The sequence below is a fragment of the Lactuca virosa genome, chromosome 3, assembly GCF_052849685.1.
Source record: "Lactuca virosa cultivar CGN04683 chromosome 3, Lactuca_virosa_CGN04683_v6, whole genome shotgun sequence".
Lineage (NCBI taxonomy): Eukaryota > Viridiplantae > Streptophyta > Magnoliopsida > Asterales > Asteraceae > Lactuca > Lactuca virosa.
Genome location: NC_136428.1, coordinates 10,611,658 through 10,621,239, shown reverse-complemented (window position 1 = coordinate 10,621,239; position 9,582 = coordinate 10,611,658). Strand labels below are relative to the sequence as shown.

The 9,582-nt window shown below is 34.0% G+C and overlaps 1 pseudogene; it reads left to right on the top strand.

Moving 5' to 3' along the window:
* The first annotated feature begins 592 nt into the window (after positions 1 to 592).
* Positions 593 to 2,973, top strand: LOC145163297 (protein FAR1-RELATED SEQUENCE 9-like; annotated as a pseudogene).
* The last annotated feature ends 6,609 nt before the right edge of the window (positions 2,974 to 9,582 follow it).

The window sequence follows — 9,582 nt, the reverse complement described above, 5'->3', positions numbered from 1 at the left end:
ACCTCACAACCAATCGCCTATTACACGACGGATTATGGATAAACACATGTTTTACTTGTTTTTAGAATTGCTAATTGATTCCGTTGATTCACTTATTAAAAATCCAAATCAAGTTGGCCAAGACTATAGTAATATATTTAATCGATTTAGTGGCAGAAAGTGGGGTCGATCACATGTAATCATAATTTTTAATAAACATATATTGAGTTTTTGGTTATTACTTTTCAATGCAAGAAATCACAGTATTCATTGTTTCTTTGATTGTCTGCTTTATAGAATCCTTATGATTAAATTGATATCAATTGTTGCTTTACAGAATCCTTATGAATAAATTGATATCAGTTGTGTAGTTGACGACACATGTGATCTTTTTATCTTTTATTTTCATAAACCATTAAATTAACATATTACTGTGTAATATACTTGCAATCTACATAAACATATAAAGTCTCTTATATTGTCTTTATACTTCTACGGTTAAATATACATAACATGTATCTCAAATCCATTTTACCCAAAATTGTTTCTTTCTTTTTTAATTGTAGAATGACATTGATGTGTGGTTTTCTTGGTGCAGGTCACATTCCACATTATGGATTCAGAAATGCAAGTAGCAGATCCGTCCTTTGAAAAACAGACAAATGAAGATATTGATGCAAATAATGGTTATTCAGGATCGACATCTGAATCGGAGAAAATAAATAATGATGGTGTCAATCTTGGATGTGACGAAGGTGCAGGTAATGATCAAAGTATTATTGGAAAGGTTTTCGATACACCCAATGATGCGTATACATTTTATAATGATTACGCATTTTTACATGGATTTGGTATACGTATTCATTGGAAATTTAAGAATAAGACAACAAATGAGCATTATCGGAAGACATATGTATGCAACAAAGAAGGTTTCAAATGCTTGAAAGTTAATAATTCAAGTGGAAAAGTGATAAAACGTCGTAGAGAAGTAAGAACGGGATGCAAAGCAATGATTCGAATTTCAAAACAGAAGGATGAGAAATGGATCGTGGACAAGTTTAATGACACACACAATCATGTCTTGAGCTTGACACCAACGAAGGTAATGAAGCATAGATCGCATGGGAAGTTCCACCGTACTATGGAATGCAGATCTCTTATGGTGCAATTTGGTCAAGCAGGTTTGAAGCCTTCTCAAATTAAAAAGGCTATTAACGCAATGAAAACTTCAAATGAAGCCGATGTTACTTCAAAGCAATGTGCTGATGTCTTATCCGAGCAACGAAAACAGTATAGGGGAAAGGAGTTTTATGGACTTATAAAGCATTTCCAAGATAAAGCATTAGTGGATAATGACCAGTATTTTGTTGTGGACTTGTGTGATGATGGTTCTCCTAGGAATATATTTTGGGCTGATGGAAGATCAAGAGACGCCTATACTAAGTTTGGAGATGTTGTTGTGTTTGATGTCACTTATATGACAAACAAATACAAAATGCCATTTGCTCCCTTTGTAGGGGTTAATCATCATCGGCAATCTATACTTTTTGGTGGAGCATTGCTAGAAAACGAAAAAGAAGAAACATTTGTATGGTTATTCAAGAATTTCCTAAAGTGTATGTTTAGCAAGCATCCAAAGGCAATTATTACAGATCAAGACAAAGCGATGGGTAATGCGATAAAAAAGTGTTTCCAAACACTCGACACCGCTTTTGTGAATGGCATATTAAAAGGAACGAACCGGAACACATTCGCCCATTTGTTGCCCGTTATAGTGATTTTCAGGAATCTTATAGACATTGGGTAAACAGTGACACCATTGAAGAATTTGAAAAAAAGTTTGAAGTTATGCGTAGTAGGTATAACCTGGAACATAATTGTTGGATAAGTGAAATGTATAACCAACGGATACATTGGGCAAAACCTTTCTTCAAAGATATTTTCTTGGCCGGTATGACAACCAGTGGACGAAGTGAGAGTATTAATTCTTTTTTTTGATGGATTTGTCAATTCCAACACCATGTTGAATGCATTTGTACTACAATATGAAAAAGCAGTAGAGACTCGAAGGGCCGCCGAAGAAGATGAAGACTTCAAGACTATGAACTCGAGGGCAGTTCTTTCTTCTGTGCATCCAATCGAAGCAAAAGCAGGTGAGTGTTACACTAGAAAAGTTTTTGAGGTTTTTAAAAATGAATGGATGGAAGCCACTAACAATTTAACTCATGAGACGTTAAGCAAAAGTAAAGAAGAAATTATATACCGAGTTGGGCAACTTGACGTTGATAAAACATATTGGCGAACTGTTACCTTCCGTTCTATGAGTGAAATGAATGTCACATGTTCATGTGCTAAGTATGAAATATGTGGGATTTTATGTAAGCATTGCTTGTATGTTATGAAGAAAAGGCATGTTGAAACACTTCCGAATCACTATATTTTACCACGGTGGACCCTTAATGCTAGGTATAAGGTGGGTAATAGTAGTATCGGACTAGAGGAAATGAATAATGAAAATGGGGTGAGCGCATTCACTTTGTGGTGTGTCCGTTCAAATTTTACCAAAGTTATTGAACAAGCAAAGGAATCCCCTTTAAAAATAGATAAAGTCAATACTGTATTGATAAAGCTTTTAGATGATCTAACGATTCAGGAAAAGCCTAAAGCATTTGAAAATGCATCTCAAGGTTGTTCTACGGGAATTTCACAAGTAGATATGATGCCTCAATTGTTTGTACGAGATCCTATTGGTCCAACTAATACAAAAGGGCGGCCTAAAAATGCTACAAGAATTAAGTCTTCATTAGAAATGCCGAAGAAAAGAACTTGCTCTTACTGTCAAGGATTGAGTCACTACGCCACTAGTTGTTCAAAAAGAAAGGTAGTTGTAATATCACTTTATATTGTCATGAGTTTACTAGCGTAATAATTATATTAACTATTTTATTTTTCATGTATCAGGCGGATGAATTGTTGCAAGAGAAACAATGGTGATATGTCTTGTCGTTGGGAGAAATTTGGATGTTTGGATAGTTGATTTTTTTTTTATGTTTTAAATAGGCACATTTTTTATGTTTTGGAAATAAATGGTGTATGAAAACCTATTTTGGATAATTGCGGTAATTATATTTTATTTTGGACAAAAATGGTGTATGAAACATCTGGATGGTTTTTGTTTTTAACACAGATGTGTTACAAATATAAGTAGGTTGTTAATATAGGGTAAAAATAAAAGTACGTTGCTACCATGGGCTTAAAATGAAAAGTACATTGCTGATTCTATAAAAATATGTATATGAATTGCTATTTTCCATAAAAAGTCAGAACATGTTATTTCGGTTAACAACGAGAAGTACATTGCTGATTTTGTATAATTATTTAAAATTGAAACTTTATTATCTTCTTTGCAAGATTACACATTGTGTACATAACTGGATTGGAGGAGTCATGCTTTATATTGCAATTAGAAAAAGATACACAAGATTATATCAATCATAGAGAAATCTAAGTGGAAAAAGAAACAGTGGATTCTATCAAAATACGTATATAGATTGCTATTTCTGATGAAAAGTAATGGTACATTGCTAATTATCGTAAAAAATCAAACAACTTTGCTATTTCTAATACAAAATCAAAGTACGTTGCTATTCTAGTTAACATTGGATTTTAACCTACTCACGCTTGATGGTCTTTAAGTCAACCCGAGTGTGTCTTGTCCATTCATCAAAGGCCACCACTTTTGTCATTGCATACCAAGACTAACATTCCAACCATTGAATTCAAAGGCTACCTGTTTCTCACGAAACCATTGATCCAACACCACGAGTCCACCCATTGAATTCCAGTTTTGTTTACCGGTTGATCAAGACAACATATTTCTCAGTCAAGGCACAAATGTCACTTCATAGTGGCTGTGGAACAAGCAATGCACAATGCTTCCTCTTCATGTCTCAATGGTTATAAATAAATGCTCAGGTCATACTGTCATAGGTGCTAATTGGTGTGAATACCTCTCTACAACAAGAACTCATAAATGTTCAGTGCACATCATCAAAATAATTTTGTGGAATATGTACATATATCTCACACGATTAAACTGTAAATTCATTATCAATAATACATACACACATAGTCATTTTCTTTTCAAACAACATAAGTTGTATTACATTGACAAGAGAATTGTAGGATTCTAGCAAACAGAAGATAACACACCAATTATTAACCTGCTTTTGCAATCAGAGCACTTTCATAATTTGTCATTACTTTTTTAAAAATTTATCAAACACATCAAATTTATCATATTCATTTCATTACATGAGTCTACATCATTTGATTGGGTTTTAGAACTTCAAACCGACATAAAAGTAAACATCTTTTATCAATTGAACAAGACATGTGAACCCTAAATTTGATAAGCATGTACAAATCATAATACCTCAAGAAACTTGATAGATCTGAATACAACTATTGTAAAAGCATCTGGTCCTTAAAAAACGAAAGCATTAATAGAAATAGAGGACTCAAGGGAGAAGGATACCGTACAGGGCAAGAAGAAAGGTCTGAGGACATGACCAGAGGTAGACGACCGCGAGGTGGCAATTGGGTGGGGGGGCATCAGGGAACGATAGAGCGCAAGAGAAGATACAGATAATCAATATAGACTGACAGAGATACTGTGAGAGATTGCCCGTGGCTTGGTCCTGCCTTATCTAAATTGCAACCAAATTGTGTGTATTGGTCGAATTTGGTGGATAATCCAATACCATACAAGAATTTGAGGGCATGAATATGCAATCGACTTTTCCTGTAATTCATATTTGAAAACCTAACCGACTAAAATGATTCATATCAAGGAGAGCAAAAAATTGAAACATGGATAACGAGAACTTAACCTTTAGTTAATCTGTGATTAAGATATCGTAAGGAGGAATCAATCGACAGATTATTTTCCAGGGGACAACAAGCACACCGAAGCTTATGAGATAAAGGGTTTTTTGAAGGGTAGAATACTGGCGAGGGTATTGTAGGAGATGTTGGTGTGGGAGAGAAATAGAATTGAACCAGAACTTATTAGGGAAGAAGTAGCAGTTGAGTAATCGCATCGCCATATAAAACTTCTGAGCTCCGATGTTGTTTGATTATTTGTAAATCACCCCTAAAACGACGTGGTTTAATAGGTTCCACACCTAAGCTTATATGGGGCTGATATATATATTCACTTTTCCAATATATATATATATATATATATATATATATATATATATATATATATATATATATATATATATATATATATATATCCTTGACTAAAGATGATTAAAACCTCAATCTTAGCTTTTAGAATTGAAATGAAGTATAATTTTCTCTCCCTTAATTATAGCAAAACAACTTTTTTTCCAATTGAAACTTTTGTTTTCTATAATTAACATTGCTAGCTTGCAATACTTATCATAATTATCATGCTCCCACTAACATGAAAATTATTAGCATAACACTTATGCTCCCACTAGCTTTGACATGTATCCAGAAATTAGCTGGACTTCTAGAAATCAATACTTTATTGACTTTCTTGCCAAAGTTCAGATTTCTGATACGAGATTGCTTTGATAAGACTTTAACAAAATCATACACCTTTATCTTAGATAACTCACAGGTGTGTCTAAACAATTTTAGAAATATGAAAAGGGATGCTGTAATCATAGTCTCGATTGTTTAGACTTTTGCCATTTCTCATAAGTCCATGTTAGTGTGCAGGTTAACCACGCACGCTCCACTAACGACTTTGAGAATGCAAAGATCACAATTACTATCTTACTTAAAATCTACTTGGTGGAAGTGTTTACTCACCATCATTTTCATGAATCAGAGAGAAACCTTTTGACCTTTAGATTTTATGGTGTACGTGTTCTTATCCACGTGAATTTGTCAAAACCATAATCACAAGACTAGGTTAGTGACAAATCCAAACTCATATGGATTGAACTTGTGCAATCTTAACTTCTTGCCACCTGGCAGTACAGGGCCTGCCATTGCTTCCAAGTTGTTATGCAACCAATTGAGAACATGTAGAACTCAAATGTATAGTCAACTTTACTGGAATGGGCACAGAAATGTCAACACAATAGGTTATAAACCTCTAGTCGTGTGCTAGTGATGAAATACATGTTTTTATTCTTGATTAGTTCTTGAAACTATTTCAGGATCTTTTTCACTCCCACTGTCTTCTTGACCTATAAGACTTCCTTTTCAAATATTCAAGAGATAGTGTGGATTCTAATCAAGACAAACACTTCACATAATTAGTTGGTCTTTGTTTTATCCAAAACATTACAAATTACCAATTTCAAATGTACAAGAGTAGGACACTTTTACTCTTACATTTGACAAGTGTTTTAAACCTTTCTTTACGATATGTCACTTAACTTACAGTCTTGGAGTATGACTCTAAGACTTGTTTTTGGAACGAAGTATGACTCATCTTCTTGATTTAACCATTTCAACAATTCTTGATTCCCCTTCTTAGCCATAGGAATGCACTAAGATTTCCTTAGAGGACTAATTGTGATATGATTTATAAATCATTAAGATGATCACAAAACCTGATACTAAAGTACTCTCCCATATTTTCAGATTTGAGAAATTTTTATCTTTCGGCCTAATTTGATTCTTCTCAATTCGTTCTGCTATACATCGAAACTTTTCCAATGCTTCAGAATTATACTTAAACTTGTAAGTATAACCATATTTACTAAACTTTAGTAAATCACGACGAATAGTCTTATCGATCTTTTGTGGTGGACTTGATTAGTGCACCAGAATGTGTACTCGATCCCTTAGTCCTTCACTTGACTCACATATACATGTGAACAAGGAATTAGTCTTAATTTTCCAAAGATGAAAATTCTCATTCATCATACTATACAACTTGCATGATTTCCAACTTTCTATCCAACTGAAACCTTGGGTGATGAGAATCTTTCCTTATTTGGTAAATTAGACATTACCACAAATGAAAGAAACAAATCCATTTTTCCAATATTGCTATCAATGGAATCATATAAGCAACAGTTTTTCACAAATGCCATTGTAAGGACACTTAGAATAAATGAAATCAAAAATTTCCTTTTATTTTAAAACTTTGCGGAAAACTTATCCTTACAGTGCAAAAGCATATGAAAAACTTGTTGTTATCTATTCCTAAGCAATATATCATAACTCCTAAGCAACAGCTCAAAATTCTGATCACTGAACCATGCAATCGAGATCCATCTTCGTGATTAGAATCAACATATACTTCCTTTAAGTTTATTCACTTTTCTTTGATTCTTAAACATCAACATGTGACCCAGTCACATCATGTAATAAGAATCTCATAATAGAAACTTAACAGAGTTAGATAGTGGACTTTACCTGAAATAGAGTCAAACTTCTTGACTTGATCAACCTTATGATCTTTCAGGTAAAAAGGCAGTTTTGCAATCAATTCCCCTTCCTTTGGCAATCGACACATTTGGACCCTTTGGTAGGACTATCTCAGACTTAGCCATTCTCTTTACCATTTGGTCAACCGAGTTGACTATGGACGATCCCTTTCCATTGGGAAGAGAAAGCTTTTACTGGGTATCCAAAGTTACCATTGGCAATGTCCATTGAAGGTTTGGGAAGTTGATCTTCTAATCAAATTTGCTTTACTAGTCCTCAAATCATTTCTGATTCAGCAGCACAAAGCAAATAGATAAGATCAATAAGGGTCATGTCATAGTTTGTTTCATAGTAGTCCCAAAGGAACTAACTATGTGACTTAGAAAGTGATTGAACATCCGACTTTCTTAAGACTTTGACACCGAACTCTCCCGGCTTGTCAATATGTGACTTCATCTCCAAGATGTGAGCACACATAGACCTTGCTTGCCAATAGGGCTTGAGTGACCTTGAACTTGTGGGTTAGGGAGAATAATTTGAGGAGGTGGAGGAAGTAAAGTTCCAAGAGATTTGGGAAGATCATAGATGTCTGAGCTAAACATCTTTTGGGAGATGTTCAAGATAGTTGATCTAAAGTCCTTAATATAACACCCAATATGAAATATTAAGGCTAGGACCCAACACAATACTTTATAACTTAGAAGAGGGATGCCGTAATCCAAGCTATAGAATATTTGAAGGTAGGCGAATGACAATTCACCAATTTCAACCATGAAAAACGAAATAATTTATTAGGTTTTAATTGGTTTTGAAACTCCTAGATTCTTTTGAGATTCATTGAACTTTTTCAATGGCATGTTTCAATCTCGAGTGTGCCCTTCAGGTTTTGTGACTGGGATGCCGAGGATCACAAAACAAGGTGTGAAGTAACCATGCAAATTACTTGGTACTCTTAAATGTTTATCACCCAACCGATGTGCCGGTTAACCACACATGCTCCACCGGCCTATGATAAACTTTAAGAAACCCTTTGCCTACTTTGTTAAAACAAGCTAGTGTGCCGGTTAACCACACGCGCCCCACTAACCGACTTAAGCAAAGTGCAAAGTGTAATTTCATGGGTTAGCACCTTATTCACATTTTCCTAAGTAACTAAGATTGGGAAATTATAAAAGGTTTAGTTACTTAGTATTTATCATTAATACTTTTAATGAAGGGAGAATTATAGTCCTTGTCCTACCCGTTTGGCTAACGACCCTCCACCAGTCAAGGAAGCGGTGGGTGAGAGTGGACACCCATAAAAGTGCCATTTTATAGGCAGTAACCTTATACCCCCTTATAGACCGGCTTCGTGAATGAGGCCTACTAATGGTAAGACGACTTGCTCTTATACATACATATATATATATATATATATATATATATATATATATATATATATATATAATTAACTTATAATATTATAAAGTATAAGGGTTGAATTTTAACTTTTAAAATCCTAAGGGCTTAATTTGGAATTAAAGTATTCATGAAAGAAAACTTTTCAAATTCCAAAACTTGAGGTCAAGTTTTGAACTATTCAAAAACTTTTCAATTCCATAACTTATGTGTTTAAAGTAGTTTTAATTCAAAAAACTCTTCAAGTTCCATAACTTGAGGACAAGTTATGGAAGACTTTAAACTATTAAAAGAATATGATTTTTCTTTATTCATAACCTATGGAAATATTTATGAGTTTTATGAATCTTAAATGTGACTTTTCATCTAACTTGAGGACAAGTTACAAAAACACATTTTAGAATCAACTCTTAGATTAATTTGGATTGAAAACAACAATTTCACATAACATTCCTATTAATCTAAGCAACTCATAAGAACAAGATAATCCATTCAAACTTTTTCATGTAATTAGTCTAATCATTAAACTAATACAAAACATGAATCTATTGATAATTATCTTTGAAATTGGATTAGCATGAACATTACCACATCAAAAACAAGTTTATAGGTTCAAAACCAACTTATGGTAATGTTCCTAGTCCATTTCCAGCCAAAAAACGCGAAGATATGCTGTTAGGGGGTCCAACTCGTCGAGTGCATGAACCAACTCGGCGAGTTGTATGACGTTAGTCTTGGACTCGTCGAGTCCCTTTATGGGCTCGGCGAGTCTGTTGTGCAGAC